The 21,603-nt window shown below is 35.0% G+C and overlaps 1 long non-coding RNA gene across 2 annotated transcripts in view; it reads left to right on the top strand.

The window, feature by feature from the left end:
• Window positions 1–21,603, top strand: part of LOC125693638 (uncharacterized) — a 92,146-nt gene that overhangs the window by 874 nt on the left and 69,669 nt on the right. Inside the window, exons 1-2 of one of the 2 annotated variants that reach the window (XR_007377194.1) lie at window positions 2,143–2,241; window positions 11,305–11,478. This is a non-coding gene — a long non-coding RNA (uncharacterized LOC125693638). Of the gene's footprint in view, window positions 1–2,142; window positions 2,242–11,304; window positions 11,479–21,603 lie in introns of those variants that run through there. The other variant, XR_007377193.1, reaches the window with a different exon arrangement.

The raw sequence follows: 21,603 nt of genomic DNA, 5'->3' as shown, positions 1-21,603 counted from the left end.
ATGATGCAAAAGGAAGGTTTTATTTCATTTATGGGTGGTTGTGTGTCTGTATAGGTTTGCTTATGGGCTTCAGGATGTGTTTTTCATTTCTTCCCTCCCTCCCCCCCTTCCTCCTCCCCTCCACTTTTGCTTGTATTACTTACAGGGCTTTTTGTAGAATCTTAATTCATAAGGTTTCATGCTCTGTGGGAGCAAGGATGAAGTATATTGAAAAAGGTTTCTCTTAAAACATGATGTGAATGTTAAAGAGTAAAAATATCTCAGGATTGGGGAGGGGAATTTTGCTTACAGAGTTTGATTAGATATTGTCAGATCTACATTTTTCAATCCATAGTTTTGTACAAATTAAGACTGCCTGCAGTGATGTAGAGATATTTGGCTTTGAGTTGCTTTGTGTAGCTCCCTGAAAATATGGAATTACTATTACTATGCTGTTATAATCAGCATTCATACTTTCTAATGTGAAGATCTGAATGTATAATGTCTTGTTATAGGTGAGGGCTGGCACAAGTTTCTACTTGCAACATAAATTCTCAGTGAAACATGCAAGCAAAAGGTGAAGAAAGTTTGTGCTGTGTTTCCTTCTTGCTGATTTTAAGTAAAATGAAAAGATACACGGTACACTAAGCAGGCAGGTCACGTTGTGCAGAGGTTTACTTTTACATGGAGTGACTAACAGGATAAAGAGTTCTGTGTTCCGGACAGTGGGCTACTAGAATATCTGCCTTGTAAATTCTCGGTATGTGAATTCTGGCCTGTCAGTACCTGTTTCCTCCACAAAGGCCAAATATTGGATTGTCAAGGATAAACCAAAGTCTCTTCTGTTTGACAGATCCTTTTCCAAAATGAAATTAACAAATGCATCAGCTCTCCATTTATTATTGAGAGATAATTAATTAATTCATTGTCCTCAAATTAACAGGATCACAAAAGTACTAGCATTGTCTTTTGAATAGTCTAACGCTCAAAATACCCGCAACTCTGGCATTTATACTTTGATATGTAAGATTAGCTTTCTAGAAATCTTCTACTACAACTCACCTTTTGCCATAGTACAGTAACTTACTTGATAGGTTGCTGTGGGGCTGATTACATTGCTCATTGTGCTGACTAATTAGTCAGAACTGATTTATGATGCTAATTGTCTCACTGTTTTCACCCACTCCCTGACTTCTGTTTTTTACTTAGCTACATGGACAAGAATTCTTTATTCTCTAGCGGGCATAACAGAATATAGTCAGGTTCTGTGATCAGGGCTTTAATAATTAAGGTAGTGATGAATTCCATTCAGTGAAAGTGAAGCTCTGCATTTCCCTGCATGGGAATAAATAAACAAAAATAGATAGGCCCTTAAACAGCCTTGGTGGAACTGCCAGGGTCTGTATAGACAAAACTGCTGAATTTGAATTATGGCCCAGTGAAGTTTATAAATTTGTAATTTATTCTGTCATACAATAGGCTGGACTAATACATGTAATTAATTTGAGGTAAATATTGCAATAGAAATCACAAACGTACTGTAGATGTACGTGTTATTTATATCTGATGTTAGGCTTTGGAAATTTTGCATGGTAATGCTCTGTTCATATTGAAATTCTTAGTGAGTGTAAATTATTTCACTATTCAGTGTCTAAAGCTGTAGATGCTTTGCAAAGAGCAGGACCTTTGCTGTTAAATTTAGGAAAATATACTGAAAACATAAAAGCAGGTGGTAAGTGATTCTTGCAAAAATGTTGCATAAAATCTGATTATATAAACAAGAGAGAATGAGATTTCTGGTTTTAAAATATTAAATTATAATTCTGTCACTAGATAAATTATGATGCAATTTTTTATTAAATTGTTTTAAAATGAAGACCCAAGATCTGTGCTCAGATATTTGGAGTTTAAGTATTAAAAGTATGCTATTAAAATGAACTGTGATAATCAAACATGTTAGAAAGAAAATTTGCATTCTTTGTGTCTGAAAGAATGAAGTTGGCAAGCATGCTAACTGCTGAAAGAATGCAATACATGGTAGCTGACCTTCAAAATTATTTTCCTGGGCTGAGTAGCATGAGCAAAGTTGATTGTTTGCTAACTGCAGGAAAAAAAAAATGAAGCTAAACTTTAATAAACTCATATTTGAAGATCTGTTCAGCATTCACTGAAATCAAATTTGATGTGCAAATCAAAGCAGAAACTGAACCTAATCAGATGGATTCATTAGAAGTTCAACACACCTAATAACATCTCTCTTTTGTAAGTAAGGTTTTGTATCTGAGCATTTTCATGTTCCGCTCTATAGTTATTAGTGCAAAGGAAAATTTTTCTACCTCTCATTGTCCCCACTGTTCTTTTTGAGGACAACAGTATCTCACTCTTTTGGATATTTTGAAGTCTTCCCTTTCCTCTCTTCTTCAAATGTGGCTTTTACTTTTTTATTTTTTTTATTTTTTTACTTTTTTAGTGAGTGTTTCTCTAACTGTCTCTAACCAGATGGATGAAATTATGGCACTCTTAGATCAGTAGAGGTAATAAAGGTGTGGTGGCAATGCTGTTCTGTGTGAGGAAAAATAAAACTTGCACGGATTAGAGCTTTTAGATTGAAATGCTCTTAGGTAAGGCCACGTCCTGAACGCAGCAATCAGAAACGGCTTGGAACAGATGGATTTGTCTTAGAAGTAAGGATCTTAACAGCAATTCTCAATTGTAACAAGCAGTATTGATTTGAAATACCACACATTGGGAAAAGAGATATTGAGGAATATTTCCCTAGGCTGGAGCTGTGGGGTGACCTGAGAGCAGCCTTTCAGCTCCTAAAGAGGAGCTGCAGAAAAGAAAGGGACAGGCTTTTTAGCAGGGTCTGTGATGACAGAACAAGGGGAAATGGTTTCAAGCTCAGGAAGGGTAGGTTTAGGTTAAATGTGAGGAAAAAAATCGCTTACAGTAAAGGAGTGAGGCACTGCAACAGATTGCCAAGTGATGTGGTTGATGTCCCATCCCTGGAGGCTTTCAAGTCCAGGCTGTGTCAGGCTCTGGGCAGCCTCATCTAGCTGTGGTGTCCCTGTTCATTGCAGGGCAGTTGGACTAAATGGCCTTCAGAGGTCCCTTCCAACTCTAAGGATTTTATGATTCTATGATTCTATGATTTATTTTTTATTTTAAATAAACACTGTGAAATTATATTCAGCTATGTGCTTGTAAGGGTGGTCTATATTTAGAACTTGAACAAATGCAATTACAATGTCAAATAGTAGAGCAGCTTTTGAACAGTAGTTCACTCTGTTTTACCAGGTTGCCATCTCAGCTTTCTTAATGGTAAAATAAAAACATTTGGGTACAATTTCACACAACATGGCTGTCTAAATTTGAGCTGTTACTGTGCTTTGAGTAGTAAGTGTTGATGTTGGCCATTCTTTCCTCCACAAGTGGTATCTCAGAACTGAAATGTGGTGCTCTGTTATTCAAGTATTAACTGAATTCACCCATCATATGCTAAAGTTTGCAAGATTGTTTTGAAGAAAGGTACTCTCCTGAGAATTGGTTGAGAAAGCATTCTGAGCAGCTCAATAGCTAGCAATACCTTTGTGTCCTCAGCAGGATAAGCAACTGGTTCCACGGTTCCTTTGAAAAAAAGTATTGAGTATCTTTTAATATTATGACTGGGGGAATAAGCTCTCCTAAGCCTTTTAGAAGATGTATGCTGTCGGGTACAGATTGGCAAGGCAGCTTCGGATTCTTACTTTCTCTTATCTGAAGAGAATCTTCCCGTGTGAGCTGATTGTATCACTGAAACTCATTCAGCAGCTAGGGCTTACGTTTACATAACTCTCATTCTAAGTCCCTGCAGGCTTGTTGCCCTCAGGGAAAATGGTCATGTTTAAGGCTAAGCATCCTGGAAATATCTGAATCATTAGCGCCCAGTATTTCATTATGAAGGAGCATGTGAGCAGTTTGTAAAATTCTTCTGTTTGTCTTTGCAAATGACTTCATTATTTTCATTAATTTTACTTCATTAGTGCATTAATTAAGTGCACTTGGACTCGGTACAAAATTGGAAATTATCCTGTTCGATTTTGAATCTCACAGTTTGTGTTAGTGAAAGCATTGAGGAATATGCCGTCAAAAGCAAATCCTTACTAGGGTCAGTTATAAATCTGTCTAAAGATTTAGTTTAGAGAATCTAGCAGTGCAGTATTTCTTTGTTTTCTCTGAAACTGTCATGTGTTCCTGCTGATGACCTTCAATGTAACTGTCTGCTAACAAGCTCTACTACAAGCTCTATAGTAGCCAGTTTCCACTGAAACATTAATTCAGTAAGCGTAAAATGAAGAGTAAATTCCATCCAGATCAGGAAGGTGTAGAGCAAAAGAAAGGGAAATGAGGCCTCCTCATTTCAGTTAAAGCAGGGCTATCTAGCCTGGCTGCAGAATCACACCCTTAAAATATAAAAGTATAAAATAATAGAATGATTTTTTCTAAGTTCTGTCTCAAGGTGATGCAGTGGTAACATCAGCTGCAGATCTCTTGTTCATAGGAAACATTAGCAAGTGCAAATCAGCTCCACTGTCATTTGCCTGTTCCAAGCAGTTGTACAGCTCCACAAAGATTATAGGTTGCTATGTTTGGGAAAATCTCTATAAAAGAGTGCATTTCAAATGAGTGTGGAAAAATACATACATGTTAATATAATATGGGATTTCTCTGACCTTTCAGTATGTGGATTTTTTCATAAGATTTCCATTTTTGAAACATTTTGATTGTTTCTTTTCTTAAGTATGCAATATATATATATATTGCATACTATTTTTTTATTTTTTGAGGAAAAACAGTCATTTCATTTGTGCAGAAGGATTTACTTTACTAATTTGTATTTTTTAAAAAATACTACAATATAATTTGGTACTTATTAACTGGGAAGCTCCTGAGTTGAGGAATTATTCAGTAAACTGTTTCCCTCAATATGATTAGGTAATGTTGATAGCACACTGAAACAAGCTGTTAGCCCTAAATGTAAAGTAATGCATCTCCAAAAGAGAAAATTCTCACCTGCTGTGGTAAGGACTTGTGAGCTGAAACTGTTTCACAGCAGACAGTTTGTGCTATGCAAGTATACTACACACTGAACTGAAATTCATTTTTTACTGTTTGTGACCTTGTTCAAACTTGAAAAGTTCGCATTAATAGGAGGGATTTCTGAACATTTAGTCTTTTATGTAAATCTGAACCTGTTCAGCTAAACTACCCTTGTCTAAAAAGCACCATGCCCCTCAAGTTCAAAAGTTTTGCAGGTTTATGCTTAGAAGAACTACTTCAGTAGAATCCCTAAGGGAAACCTCTTGGTAGATATGATCTGGAAAAACAAACCAAACAAAAAAACCCACCAACAGCATGAAATAAAGCAACAAAAATCTTTAAGGATTATACAGTTAATCAATATTTTAATGTTTTGACATTGTGATATATTTCAATCTGTTGTACAGTGAAAGTGGCAAATATTTTTCATACATTTCAAGCAAATTCTCTCCAGATTTAATTAATTACTCAGAAAATGAAAGGTACAACTGCTTCTTCTACATTGTTGTTGCTGAGGGCATACAGTGTTCTCGGTAATCTCTCTAACGAGAAGTATCCTAATTGTTTTTTACATCCTTTGAAGTATCAGTGTTACTTTCAAATTTGTCTGTCTGATATATTTCTAGCAGCAGCCTTGGCGGAAAAAACAAAAACTTTGCTTTCTTACTGATATCAAATAAGCTGGGAAATAAACTAGTGAGGAGACAGAATTATCTTTTTGCCCTGCCAGAGGGAGTAACAGCAAAATTAACCTTGAAAACTGTTTGGAGAGCATTCTTGTGAAAGCAGGATGACACCATGTTAAAGTTATGGCTATGAGGAGGTCAAGAGTTCCGGACAAACTGCAGGCAGAAACATTTTACTAAGAGAGGTGTTAAAGCCATGCTGCAGACCTCTTTTTGTTATGATTTCTGAGCTCAAATACAGCACCTTCTCACATTCTGTAGCTTCTCACATTCTGTAGACTGTTTGGAGGGCTTGTTAAAAATACTTGTGCTGTTGACCTTTCTTCTTAAAAGCAAGATTTCATTCATGTTTCTTATTTGAACATGTGAAATAAATACAACTCAGGAACTGTAGTCAGGCTTGAATTCTTGCCTCTGCCTCAGGCTCCATGTTAAATTGAAAGACTAAATAATTGAGTGTGGTAAGAACAATATTCTAACTCATCTGATACATCTGGGGAACTTATTTTCTACTTTAGCAACCTGCTGGAAAATTATTAGCCATGTATTTTGCACACTATGACTGGGGCTTACGTTTCAGGATGTTAAATTTTGTTAATATTGTTAATATCTTAGGTCAGGAGGACGTACTAACAAACATATTTGCTGTAGACTGCTTGCTTGTCTTGATGATTGCAATATAATAAAGACTTCTAGGCTGATTTTAAGATTTCTTTTGATTTTTATTTATTTTTAATTATTTTATTTTTTTTTTTAATTCCAATCCCCTCAAAACCAGCCCATCTTACAGTATAGTTTTGGTGCCTTTGTTACATGTTAATGTCTTAGTTTAAATAAGGTTATGAGATAACTGAGTTATGCTAAAACCAAAACTAAAATGAACCTTGAAGCATTGCATCTGTGCTCTCAAAATAAAGAATTTAAACGAATACTAGCACTGTATGTAGATGTGGCTACCTAAGGTTCCTTCCCTAACGTTTATTTATTTGAGGTAAATTACTGAAGTAAAGATAAGGTTGAAGTTGATCATCTAACTTACCTTAAAGATGTAAATAATGTCTGTATTAGAGGATAAAGTAGCAGCCAGCTTGTGACAAAAGCACATCAGTTTTCATTATTTTTCCCATTACGGTAGTAACTACAAATGCAAATTTACCTGGAGAGAAGACAACATATGATACTTTGAGCTGTAAAAATAATAACCCCTGAAGACTTCTAAGTCTAGAAATAAGTGTTTTGAAAGTATATATTTTGTTATAAGCTGTCTTTTACACCAGAAAAATGCAGCACTTGTCCTTAGTAGTAATGATTGTTTTTGGATAGCACTGAAGAACAGTGAAGCATTTGATGTGAGAACAACACAACCTGGTTTTGAGTGAACATTTAGAACTTTTCAAACACGTCAAACAGCATCCATCAGCTGTGGCTTTTTGGCTGCAAGATCAGTTTGTAGCTACTGAAAACAACAGAATCTGTAAGGATTCTGTACCATATATGAGACCTCAGTCATCCAATTGCTAAGCTGGCAGGTAGCTTTTCACTTCTGTATTTCTCCTGCTGATTTAGTGAAATAAAGATTAAGTTCCTCTCTTACTGCATATGCTCGTGTGCATTTTTGCTCCTTGCCCTGTTCTAGTGCTCACTGATCACACCAGCCAAATCACTAAGTAACCAAAAGTGTGTGGCTGTCTTTTGTGTCAGTGGCTTAAATTGTATCAGTGGAGGATCTGGTACTGCAATAGCTAATAGAAAAGAGGAGTGGGGACATTTTGACAAAAGGCAGCTATTCCTGTTTAAGGATCAGTTCTGGCAACTCAGCTTGTGTTGTTAGGAGGCTATGTTTTTAGAGAAGGGATAAGATTCTTGAGCATGACAGTAATTGTGTGTATGTATATACATATATATATATGTAATATCTTGTGTAGTACTGGAAATCACTTTTCTCTAGCTATTTCTCTGTGCTGTTTTGCAATCAGCAATATCACTCTGAGGCTGAATGTAGAGATCTGCATACTTGTTTTGTTCTAAAGCTTTGTAGTCAGAACTGAAGTCTGAAATTAGGGCTCCAAACAGAAAATTAGAGTATTGACAGGTGAACGTTTCTGATCAGAGAAATTTACTGTTCATAATGAAAACACCTGTCTGCAATACATGCAGTCAAAATTGCACACTGAGGAGGTGTTTGCATTCTCTAAAGTGTGATAGCATTTTTCCTTGCATGGATAGAAAAATATAAAGTTCCATTATCTGAAATATTTTATAATGAGCTTTTATTAAAATGCCTTGATGTGGTATAAATGTTGAACACATTTCAGTGGGACTGCTTTTCTTTTTTTTTTTAATGCTTTTCTTTCTTTTTTTTTTTTTAAATTTAAGTGCTTTTTTTGAGTGCAGTCAAGAACAGGATGAGATGTATAACTATGCTATCTGGGGGATTATCAATAAATAGGAGAGTTAAATCTCAGTACTAATGTTTCAGACTTGCAGGCTGAAGAAAATTCTCCCTCAAACTGGAACACACAGACACACACACAAAAACGTGTAAAGAAATAAAATAGTTAAATGTTAATTGAACTTGGAGGAAAAGGCTAAGCTTCTGTTGACAACAATAGTTTTGGCACTTTGTAACACAGTGTATGTATTTACCTGGGTAACGAAGTCCAGCAAAACTTTTCTGTTGAAGGACAGTTAATGTGAGGTATGAAAGTGATTTCCATAGAGAATTTCATTGCCTATATAATGCTCTGAAGGTTTTTCTGGAATCAAATTAGTTAATTTCTCTCTGATAGTTAATAAGTATGCATTGCTTATCTGGCACGCAGTTCTTACTTATTCTTTGTAATCACTTAAATTAGTTATCAATTTCATTTGAGCAGTTTTACAAGCCTGTAGAACATACTTACTGGGACAATTATCTTGAATTATGTGTCATACATGTTTCATGATGACATTTTGTATGCTTCGCCCAAAGTAAAAACAAAGTGTAGCTTATATGTGCTTTCTTTTGTATTTCAATTTAATATTCATGGAGATACATTTCCCCAAAAATATGATGTACAGAGCAAAATTCCAGGATCATTGCTAACAGCTTAAGAAAAAGATGAATTTAGTAGCAAGTGAAATAAAAAAATTGGAAATGTTACAGAAAAACACCATCAAATCTTCTGCCTTTACAAATTGAGTGTGTTTATACTCAATTTAGACTCTTTCAGTATGTTACTGACAACAATCTTACCAGAAATGTTGCTAGGAACAGAATTCTTATGAGGCTGCAATCTGGAACCTAATTAAAATTAAGGGTGAACATATTTTGTCCCCCAAACAAATCTATTAATAAACAACCGAAGCCATGTTGGCAGAAATTTAATAGTAATTTTGAATGTCTCAATTGCAGCTGCTGCTAAGAAATCACGTTTTTGAAAGGATTAATGCAGAATTTTCTTTAATGAGGTCTGACTATGAGGAGTATGAATTCTGGCACATGAATATATGAGGCACAAACACTCCTAATAAATTCTGAGAATCTTAACTCAAAAGATCACTTATACAGGAAGGGCTCCTGTTCAGCTCTGCGGGAGCTACTTTGGCCCTGTAACAGATGTTCAGTAGAATGGCTGAGAGCCATGTTTTGTGAGATAAAGTTTGTGCTGTGAATACTGTATTTGCTGTTCATGTAGTTTGTACCGCTTCAGAGCCTTTTAAACTTTGTGTTCAGAATGTTAGTGCATATTGTGTGTGGAAAAGAATCATAGAGTCATAGAATTACTCAGGTTGGAAAAGACCTTAAAAATCATCTAGTCCAACCACGATCTAACTGTACAACCCTAACAATCCTCTGCTAAACCCCTGAGCACCACATCCAAACAGTTTTTAAACACATCCAGGGATGGTGACTCAGTCACCTCCCTGGGGAGCCTATTCCAGTGCTTAACAACCCTGTCTGTAAAAAAATTTTTCCTCATATCCAACCTAAACTTACACTGGTGCAACTTAAGGCCGTTTCCCCTCAATCTGTCACCTGTTGCCAGTGAGAAGTGACAAACCCCGCTCTTGCTGTAAGCACCTTTCAGATATTGGAAGAGAGCAATAAGGTCTCCCTTCAGCATCCTTTTCTGAACAGCCTCAGTTCCTTCAGTCTCTAAAGAAGTTCAAACATGTGTTATTCTATATTTGGACAACACTATTCATAAAATCCAGTCATTTGGTCTAAATTAAAGATATTAAAATACTAAGTGTTTATGAGCTTGCAGAGGCCACGTAGAGAAACTGCTTGCTTACTTGCTTTTTATTTAGTTTCCTTGTATTTCTTTAACGGCACAAGGTCTGAAGTTTTCTTATTTAAGCTTCCAGTATTTAATTTTGGTTTGTTGAAGAAAAAGAAAAATAAAGTTCCATTTAAATGATTCCACAGCTTTTTTTAATGTGAGAGTAATATGACAATCTGCCATTTTATTAAGATAGGAAACTGTCTTCACACACACACAACTATTTTGCAAAGAATATGTGAAATATTGTAGTTGTATGCTAAGGACTGACAAATGGACAGTTATCAGGAAAATGTTATGGTCTTGCAGAAGTAAAAAGGAAAATGAAAATATTCTGTTAGCGATTACTAAGCCAGAATTTTGCCACAGGCATCCATGTGGATTTGTTCAGATATATTTTCCTTGCCGTTCATGTTCCTAAACCCATCTCCTAGAATTGCAGTAGTAACAAGGACGGAATTTTTTCTTTTACTGTGAGGGATTCCTGTAATCAATACTTGGGTAAATGGTTCATCTTTCCCAAAAGCTTTATATGGAGAGGATTGCATGAGTCTCTTCTATCCTTAGTTGAATTGTAACAGACTTCTTCCACTTCATAGCAGAGTTGTGAGCTCCTAAAGAAGGGAAACAAAACAAAGAAATTATTTCAGTGTGTGAATAAATGTAATCTCTGTCTGGCAGGATCTGCAGCTGAGAATATCTCTAAGAAGCCTTTGTACCATCTGTACCAGCATTTTTTTTTCTTCTGAGAGGCTGATAAACAGCAAGCATTCACTCTCTAAAAGTTGTTTCAACTCTGAACTATGTCAAGTTCTGAAATATGTTGGGTGATCTGTGTATGTTACAAACACATCAGAATAATGTCCAGCGCTACATTCACTAAAGAACGAAGGCAGAGTGAATGTTAAGAATGATTTCCTGGTTAGAAGATACGTATTTTTTTTCAGTCAGTTCCACTGTGCAGAGTTTAAAGACCTTTTACTATTCCATAATTCTCTTATTTATTCTCCCCCAACTCTTAACTGAATTTATGTTGAACAATTTCATTCACAGAAAATCAATTTCCTTAATACATTTTACACATTTACTTCTGCTACTCAGCCTAGTAATTCAGTTTTACTATAGAATGTCTTTCAAAAGCTAACCTAGTTTTTACTGAAACATCAAGAAATGTGAGTCTTATTGGTTCAATGTTTTTCTTGATCATTTTTTTTTAATCATGATTAATCACATTGTTAAATCCTGTTTTGTATTTGTTAAAACCCTGTTTTGTATTTCTTTTGTTTCTACTTTAGATATTGGCTCCTTTTAGCCTGTTTCCTTGGCAGTTAGAGAACTCTGAGATGAGAGACTTTCTCTCCCAGAAGATATTTTTTGTTGCTCTGTGTCTGAAGCCCAAACACGTCCTCTGCAGCTGCATTATAACAAAAACAAGCCAAACATTCCAGTGGATCAGCGACTGCTGCAAGGTTAGAAATACAAACCAGTACCACTACTTAGTTCAAAACATCAAAGTACATAATGTTGTTTCTCTTCTCAAATGGTGCTTTACACTGAAAGTACAATAATTTCAGTCTTTAATTATATTACACTTCCCCCCTTTTTCTATTTCTAGCAATGCAATGTATTTAATTAAAAAAATGAAGTAGTGAATTCTCAGAAGAAAAATAATTCTGAATAATCATTTGTTTTAACTGCTACCCTGGAGCATGAAATGGAAAATTATATAAGGTGATAATCTAATTATTTCCTCTTTTTAAGCAGTTATTTAGATGGGAAATTATATATAGATTGAGCATTCTCTCTAAGTAACTTGGTCTTGATTTTTATGTTGGCCTTAATCTGTTCTCCAGTACTGAGATGGAGTGTTTGTATGTAGTTAAATATAATACAGCTATTTCACTGAACATTCCAAGATCAAATCAGTTTTGATCCTCCAATCATTTTTCATTTTTTTTCAAATATATTCTACCAAATGATTTTGCTGAATGAAATAATTGAGACCTATTCTTTTCACTTTTATTTTATTTAAATGTACAGCAATGTGAATTTTAAGAGAATGCTGCTTTCTGGATGTTATTTGAACAAGCAGCTGTCCAGAATCCTCAGCTCACCTCATAGTAAGAAAGAATGTGCCAAGTAAGAAAAAAGAGGAAAAAAATAACTTTTTGGTGATCTGACTCTAAGAAACAAAGACAGAGAAGCAATCAGTATCTAAAGAATATTTGCAAGAAAGTATTTTGTTTTCTTGAGTGCCTCATGGACACCGTAAGATATGGAAAGGTTGCTCTTCTGGATCAGCATCTCAATTGTCCAATTCATTTCAGCTTCCCTTTTGTTAGAAATCACACTCCAGGATCTTTTCTATACCCAAGTTCAGCACAATCCTTTATTGTTTTTACTGTATAATAGTATGTGACCATATAAAGAAAATAGCTTCACGGTCTGGTTTCAGAACAGATTTACTTTACTATTCAAGCAGGGTGCTCAGAGCCAGGGCAGTTTCAGACATTTAGAGGTTTTCAAGGTCTAACTGGATATAGCCATAAGCAGTTAGATCTGATCTCAAAACTGAACCTTCTTTGAGCAGAAGGATGGACTACAGACCTCTGATCCAATTCAAAGTTGATCTGTGTGAGAGTGGTGATTAAGTTGATCCATTCTACATGATGGGGACTCTAACACTGAGCTACATGTACAGGAGAAAAGAGGTGCAACTTGAGACTGATTTCCCTGGTTAGATCACACCTAAGTTAGCTTAATTCAGACTGGTTGATGCACAGATTAACAGATCACTAAAAACTTAACGTTTGAAGAAGTGTGAATTGTTTTTTCACCTGCAGAGTAAGGACTTTGCAGAGTTGATATTTTCTGTGGCCTAATTGGATACCTAATTGATAATTTCTTAAATTACTCGGTTGCTGATGAGTCAAACTGCATCTCTAATACCATCAGCTCAAAACTTTTTGTATTGAACAAAACAGGAAAAAAAAAAGCAAAAGTTACTTACTCTGTCTTTTATTTCTGGGCACACTTCTTCCCAAACAGGAATAAAAGTGGCAACATACAATCCTTTCTCTTTTAGAAATTGCTGCATACAGCTTTATGTGAACATTCAGGTTCATATTGAAAAGAAATGAATATTTACATATAGCATTTCTTATTACTTCTTGTAGTACAGGAAGATAAAAAGCCAAGTAAGAGCTAAATTAGGGAGGTGATTTTTTTTTTTTTTTATAATAATTTTTGTTGGAAGTTGTAAATACTGTGATTAGACTGGGTATGATATTGCAGGGGTCTATAATTTCATGGGTGGCTCCTTTGTAATTTTGGCATATGTTCTTTCCATAAACTTAGTTATAATAAGAGAAAGATTTGCCTTCATTAGAGCAAGTAATGAATTCATTTAATAAGATTATACTATTTTTGAAACTTGACACTAATTTTTTTCAATAAACCACAATACGATAATCTTTTTTATTTGAATTTCTTCATTAAAATGGAATAATTTGACATGCTGCTGTAGTCTGTTATTGAGAAGTTCAAACTGCAAGCCTCGGATAATTTCCCAACTGCAGTAAAGATTAGGAGCAGGGTGAGCTCATACTCCCCACTTAGCTCCTGGTGATCCTTCTAACAAACAGTGCCCCAGTTTTGTCTGTCAGTGGCCTTGTTCCGTTATCATGAACAAATGAACTTAATTCAATAAAACACTGATGTCCAAAACACTGAAAGAGGGGAAAGGAAATAAGATCTGAGAAAACAGAATAATGATATTTTTGTAGCTTTTTTTTTTTTTTTTTTTTTTTTTAGTGGAGAAGACAGGAGGTGGAGGGGGAAGCATATCGTGAATTTCAGAGACTGCAGTTTAGTGGTAGACTAAACTAGTATGATTTCTGCAGATCATCCTGCCTTCTCCAGGTGCCTATGTTAAGCATTCCTGCCCCTTTACTATGCCAGTTCCAGAGTGGATCTTTTGACATGTTTTTTTAAAATTATTATTTATTTATTTCATTTTTAAAATTTTTTAAACCACATTGACTCAGCAAAGTACGTCAGTGCCATTGAGAAAATCAGCATCCTTAAATCGTGATAGTACTAGCGCCAGAATTGAGGCATAGGAGGGGGCAAGGCTCTATAAAGTGGTCTGACGGTAGAGCTAGATATCAGCAATAAATGTGACTTGGAGCCACAGTATGAGGATAAATTATACCACATAGCTGATATAGTCTAGTAGTTTGCTGCTGTGAGAATAGGTAAATACTTCATCTTCTATTAGCTAGCTGTACAATCCCACCTTTTCCCTCAAATTTACTAGTTCTATCAATTAATTTATTGTGCAATAAATTGATTAAAGTTTTAAACCATAGGGAACCTATTCACTCTTTTATTTGTCAGGTTTGTTTTCTTCCAGTTCAGTAATTTGGGTTGCCTCAATGCAGGGTATTATGTGTGGGAAATCCAGAACAAAGGGAGTGTGAAAGAAATAACTGTGTATATATAATCAGAAGCAGGAGGAACAAGATCCCCCCCTTTTGGTAAAGACCAACTAGTAGAACAGCTCAGGATAGCCTTGTTTCATTCCAGTCTATTCTTTTTCAGAGCAGCACAACAGTTGTTTTCATTATATATTCTTGAACAGTTAATGTTTCTTTTTTCCTTGATCGGTTCTGGGATACGCATTGGTCAGGGAGCACATGCTTGATCCCTTTTGCTACCTCTTGCAGGTTACAGGTTTTGACAATAAAAATGAGCTCAACATCATAATCTGTGGATGTAAATGACATCACTAAGTCCTTTCTGACTTTAGAAATTTTTGTTTGTATGTTTCCTTGAATGATTGGATACATGTATTTTGAAAGTCTGACTGTAATATGATAGGAACTGTATCTTTATTAATTGAAGGGATTTCATACAGTGTAGAGGCCTGCAGCAGGACTTGGAGATCAGGTGGTGAATTAGAAATGAATGGAGCCCACTGACTGACCCCTCAGAGCCTCCTTTATGGTTCAGGAACCTTTGATATGCTACCATGAAATTCTGAACTGTCCCATATTTAGTTGTGTGAAGGCATAAGAAGTTTAATTAACTACTGAAACCAAATTTAAATATACTGGTTTTGCTTTATTGGATTTTTGTTTCTAAGCTGTCTAGTGTGTAAATTTGATTTAAACCCAGGAGCGCTACGCAGGGAAGCAGTCGTGATTATTATTTTTTTTTAGAGTGTTTTTCAGAAGGCTGAGAGAAGTATTTCATAACTGAACCTTGATAACATGCTACTTGGAGAGAGCTCTTAGCCATATTGTCTGACATTTAGGTTATGCTTGAGACAACTTATTTACATGCTTTAGATGTATATAAATACAAAAAATTGCAGTATGCGACTTAGGAAATAAATGCATATGACTGTAGTAACCCATCTTCATCTGAATTAAACAGTTCATTTGAGATCAAGCAAATTCCTGAGAAAAATTCAACTTTATATATATATGCATTACAGACAAATATATTATCATATGTTTCTAATAGACAGTTATCTTCATGATTAAGATTTTGTGCATTATTGTCACATGAACTTCAGCCTTCAGGAGGCAGTTTTCACTTCATGAGCTTTTCCTCATCTTGGCCTCAAATTAGGTGGAAATTAGATTTAGAAAGTGATTACTTTTTAAACCAAGATTTGACTCTTTACTGAAGAATGAACACAACTAACTTCCTTTACCATAATTATTTTCATCATTCTTATTCATTAGAAATCATTATGAATCATTTAATAATAACTACCACAGCTATACATAATGCAGATCCTGTTCAAGGGAAACTTCTCAGAAGAGAATGTGCTGAGTTCATTACAAACTGCTACTACAGCTTTGCACAATTTTTTTATTTGCTAAGTGGGTCTTCAAGTGCATGCTTATAGGCAAGAGAGAGAAATTACCATTAAAAACTGAACATATACATGATTGCATACTGGCATGAGGCATTACATCAGGAAGTAAATCAGGCCTAGGCCTGATTACACTTGATATGATGTAATTTCTAAACGGAGAGCTTTGAAGATTGCAAATTATGTCAGTAGATGGCAGTAATAGCCAAGTGAAACACATCCAGAGGATCTCAAGGTTTCATTTTGAACTTAATCTCTTAATATTGAATCTAGAAATAGACAAGTAAGCACAACATCGTGCTATGTTAAAATGCAGATCAGATATAAATTACAATTATACATAGATACTACAATAAACTCCTTGCAATTCTTTCTAGAGCTTTGAGAATTTTCATATTGTTCTACCTAATTGGTATTTTGAAAAGATGAAGAGAGTAAACAACCAGGTAGTTAGTCAGCATCCTAAGTGATTATCTCTGATGTAGGAAGTCTCACAGCCTAGAAGACAAGAGATGAGCTGCTGAATATAAAATGCTATAGCCAGATGGTAGATGATGTTCCAAAATCTTACTAGGTAAAATGAAAATTGAAACATCTAAAATACCACTTGTTGGATTAAAAAAGCTTAAGATAAGAAAATTATGTAACATTTTTTATCATATGGAGGGAACTAATACAGCAATTATGAAACTAAGATGATAATTTAAGTCAGCTGATTTAACAGAAGTCTAGATAAGATAATCTAGTATACTGTGCATTTAAAAAAAAAAAAAATTGATAGCTGTGCTTAGTCACCACTGTGAGGAGTATCTTCACTTCTAATTTGCCCATTAAGCCAACAGAAAAGGTAGGTGATCCATAACAAATAAGTTGTGTATAGCACTGGAAAAGGAGAAATAATTTCTCCACAATTTCCTAACAGAGTTCCCTTGGGTTATACAAACCACTGGTTGCTTGTAGATGCAGAAGCATAGAAAGTGTTTATCTCTGTCAATTTGGTAGACCATATCTATGATGTTGTGTCCAGTGTTTGACTCCCACTTCATCAAAGACATTGATAAACTGGAGCAATTTCAGGCCATGAAATAGCATGGTCAGCAGTCTAGAGCCCATTCCCAGGTTAGAAACAACATGATAAAGTCCTTAGTGACCTGGTCTGATGATCTCACAGCTCATTTTGTTTAGAACAACATGGTGGACTAATGACTACCTAAGGTCTTTTTGAACAGGAATTAACCTGTAACTCTATATTAACTAGCCAGCTATAACTATACGACCGTGGTCCTCTTGTTTCCCCTGTTTTCAGTCATTAGTCCTGGGAATCAGAATGAAACAAAGTGAGAGAAAATACATTGTCCTGCTATAGCAATATGCTAAATAGCAGACGACATCCTAAATTAGGATTATATAAAATATTTCAATAGCTATTGGAAATTAATAATGGTAAGACTCTGCCATACTTTGTTTACTTGTTTTCAGGAGGTTAAATGTTATCCAATATATATTCCATTTTTGGGTCTCTTTTGATCTCTTCTGCTCTCTTTTCATTCTCACTGAAATAGCCCCAAGTACTATACTTATTTTTCTTTCAATGAGAAGACATGGCATCATCTGTATAGAAAAAATGAGAAAGCTACATATCCTTTTTTTGGGAACGGAAAAAAGAGTTCTAGAAGATTTTAGCTGTTCTGAGGAGGCTAAGAAGATACCAAGTCTAAATTAACAACTTGATTTGTAACTAACTTTTGATAGCTGACAGTCTGGAGTATTTTTAAAGCAAAATGCTCCATTACAACTCCTCATTTCAGGTATTTAATAGAGTAAATCCTTAATGTGCTCAGCCACAGGCAATGCCTCTCTTCAGTAATTCACAATGAATTAATTCTAACACAGCACCCTTTTCTTCCTGGTCTCAGGTGCTACACATAGCGCCTCTGTGTGGGAAGGATGAAAGAATGTTATCATTACTCTTTTCTTATATACTTTAATTGAGGTACAGTTTAGGTAAGAACAGGCTTCTGCATCCCTTTCTTGTATTCAAGTTGTACCTTCTTCCACAAGCAGCAATTTCAAAAGAGTTAACCGACCTCTCAAAAGGTAGTGAAATCAGTCCTCAAGCTTAAGGTGATGATTTTTTTGTTACTTCTAATGGCTGCACCAAGAGTAGATAAGGAAGCAGCTGTTACAGAAGCCAAGAAGGATGTGATTCAGATTCAATAAATAGTAAATCCAGAAAAAACAAACTCTGTGCTTTCCTCTGACAGTTTTCTGTGATAAAATAATCAGTGTGCAGAGAGCTGAAAGACTTAATTATGTGAGTTTTTTGGATTTTTGAAAATAGATGCAAATACTGTTTATAATTTCGCTCATCAGCTCAGTAGTTCTCATCCTAAGAATTCCATAATATATCTGTGTTTTCTGTTCACATATAAAAATCACTACAGACATGAAAGTTTAAAAATATATATATATACACTTCCTTACAGTAATACTGAAGGTTATTCATATAGACAAATTGAACCATCTGAATAGCTCTCTCCTTCATATATTGCAATATTTGTGATTCAAAGATGGTTCAAATGCATTTTCACCCACATTCACTGAAGTGTCTACAGAAAAATGTAATTAATTAAAAAAAAAAAAACAAGCTTCTACTGTCAGATATCTACTTTATGTACATTTCCAGATCCAAACTTAACTTCTTGGAAAAGATAACTGCAAATGAACCTGTTTTCACATAAGTATAACGACCTTAACAAAAATGAAAGTCGAGCAAGGAAAACTTGTGAGTGGACTTTTAATAATAGGCATTCTGCCAAGTTTAGATAAGAAGCTCTACACAAATGCTGTGAAATATTCCTCCCCTCCTCTGTAACAGTCAGTACGTAATTACCAGCACTGAACCTAGCAGCAGGAAGTAACATTTCACAGGGTTTCAAAATGCAACTTGATTAGCTTTTCAATGCTAAAATTAAAGCTGAGATCAGAAAGATCTGCCAGATCAGCAGACTCCCAGGTTTGCTTTCTAAAAGTTAAAAAAAAAAAAAGAAAAAAAAAAAAAGAAAAAAGAAAAAAAGAAAAAAGGGATGGAGTGAGGGGGAGATTTTCCTATTGGTTTTGCTACAGTTAATTAAAACAATGGAAAAAGTAGAAAAAAGTTAGGATAGCTTCGGCCTTGTCCTTACAAGTTGAAACAGCACGAGACTAGTGAGAGCAAAAGTCAGACAAGAAGGAGAGGTTTATCTATGGTTGTTACTAAACACATGAGCAAATTTTTTCTTACATAAGAAGTGTCAGAGCCCCAGAGCCTGCGCTGTAACCCTGATTTGCATTTACACTGCAATTTATTTTGAGAAGGAGATTATTTTGTGTATATTTACACACTATAATTTGTCCTTATATTTAAATATGATAAATTTGCCCTGCATCTAGCAGCACAAAGTCTTTGGTTCTCTTGCTCTTTAACATAATCATTTTAAATTTCAAGGTTCACCCATAAACATGAGTGATCTCTTTCAAATATCTACCCTAATCTGAGTAGAATGTTGTGCTATCTTTTGCTTTCCCCAGGCAGAATTTATGAAGAGTTTCTGCACTCTCTTTTCAACAACTGAATTCTCTGCTGCTTTTCTGGGTCTGATAATGTGAACTGTAATTATGAAGATGAATCCAGTGTGGTTTACCTTTTACACAGAAATTATAAGTGAAGATGTATGTTAATATCACAGAAGTGTAGAAAAGATTATGATGTAGCAATGCAGTGTTTTCAGCATCAAAGCTGCATGAGCAATGATCTACTCTCAGAATGAATTTGTATTTGCTTGAGATGGACAGAGCATATATTTTCAATGCATTCAGTCCAGAAACTGAAGTCTGGGACTTTTTATAAGCGCATGTAGTGACAGATAAAGAGGTAATGGTTTTAAACTGAAAGAGGATAGGTTTACATTAGATACTAGGAAGAAATTCTTTTATGTGAGTCACTGGAACAGGTGCCCTGTGAGGTTTTGATTGCCTCCTCCCTGGAAGCATTCAAGATCAGGCTGAATGGGGCTGTGAGCAACCTGGTCTATAGGGAGATGTCCCTTCCTATAGCAGGGATGTTGGAACTAGATGATCTTAAAGGTCCTTTCCAACCCAAACTATACTATGACTCTTTGTTTCCGTGACTGGTTGTGTTTTTTTTTGTTTTGTTTTCAATTTCTCACTATCTGGCAATAAATTTAAAGATACGTTTCTATATACTTACCTGTATGTTTAGGAATGTCCTCAGATGAAATTTCATTCTGTGACAACTGTATTATGAACCTTTAATCATGAGATTTAATATTCTGGATATCCTAATTCTCCACCGGTTTGCACCTTGTGTATTCAGTTGAACATATGCAAAGTGAGATAGGTGTTAAATGAAACCAGACTAGTTTGGCAACAAATGGCTTATCCTTTGAGCAGGTGTAAATTGTTGTGATGAAATATAAAGGGTTAGGGAATTCAGCCCTTTGTGGCAAAATAAAGTGATTTTGCCTGTTTTCCTTCCCATGACGTGGAAAATACATATCCCATTTTTATCTGTCTTTACAACTATTAAAATGTGTGTGTGCCTCATCAGATGATATCAACAAGTAGTCAGCATTTAGGACATTGATGTCTTTCTCCAGATATTTAAAATCTTTTCTTTTAAATAATGACAGTTCAGTGGAAGCACAAAAATTTTTGTCAGAATAATTCTCTTTCTGAGATAATGACCCTTGATTACTAATCAGCAGTGGTTCCTCAACCTGTGGTTCCTCAAACACACAAATTGTGTTCTTGTCAGTAAATTGCACTAAAAAGACCTGTTTTATATATTGATTTAGTGTAACTTTTAATGTAAGATTTAATACAGGTTTATTTTATTCAGTGACAATAAGGATTTTACTTAGTTTTTTTAACATCTGCTTTTATTTGGCAATATCATATTCCATGTAAAATCAGTAATAGATTGAAATATTTGTTATCCTTCCTTATTCCTTCTTTCTGAACAATTTTACCTCAAGTTGTAATAGCACTCTATAACATAGAGGAAAATGTCATTTGTTATTGTCACTTTGTCCATTGTATTTATGTTTAGCATGTTTCCTGTTGATATTAGGCCATAGCTCATGAAACTTCATCTGGTTACAGCTAATGCAATGGAACTGTGTAAATTAATCTCAGGTAAGTCTGACCCTCAAACATTATATCCCCCTCCAAAAAACTTGAGTAGTTAGATGATAACACATTAGCAGATTCTTATTCAGTGAAATAAACAAAGTATTTATCATATTTACAAAGCAGTTATCATCCAATACAATTTCTACAATAATAATTTCTTTCCCTCATTGTTTCAGCTTCTCTAACTCACATCATGCTCTTGTCAGTCAATAAACGACCTTCCCCATACTTTGAAAAAGAAAGTATTCGTATAAGTATTCCTGTTTGGCTCCGAGACCATATTCTCTTAGTATTTCTTGATCCTAAAGAAGATGAGGAAGCAAAATCTTTTGGAAATTGGCAGGAAAGCATCTCAAGTCTATTCTTTTTAAAGCTCTCTCATTTTGCTATGACTTTCAGGGAAAACAGAATCAAAATTTTCTGTTGCCTCTGGTGATTAATAAGTTGCTAGTATGATAAATTTGATTAAATTAATTCTGATGCCTACTGATAATGCCTGCTGCTTATATTGTTA

Source organism: Lagopus muta, chromosome 5, assembly GCF_023343835.1.
Source record: "Lagopus muta isolate bLagMut1 chromosome 5, bLagMut1 primary, whole genome shotgun sequence".
Lineage (NCBI taxonomy): Eukaryota > Metazoa > Chordata > Aves > Galliformes > Phasianidae > Lagopus > Lagopus muta.
The sequence above is the reverse complement of the archived record's forward strand: the minus strand, read 5'-3'. Positions and strand labels throughout refer to the sequence as shown.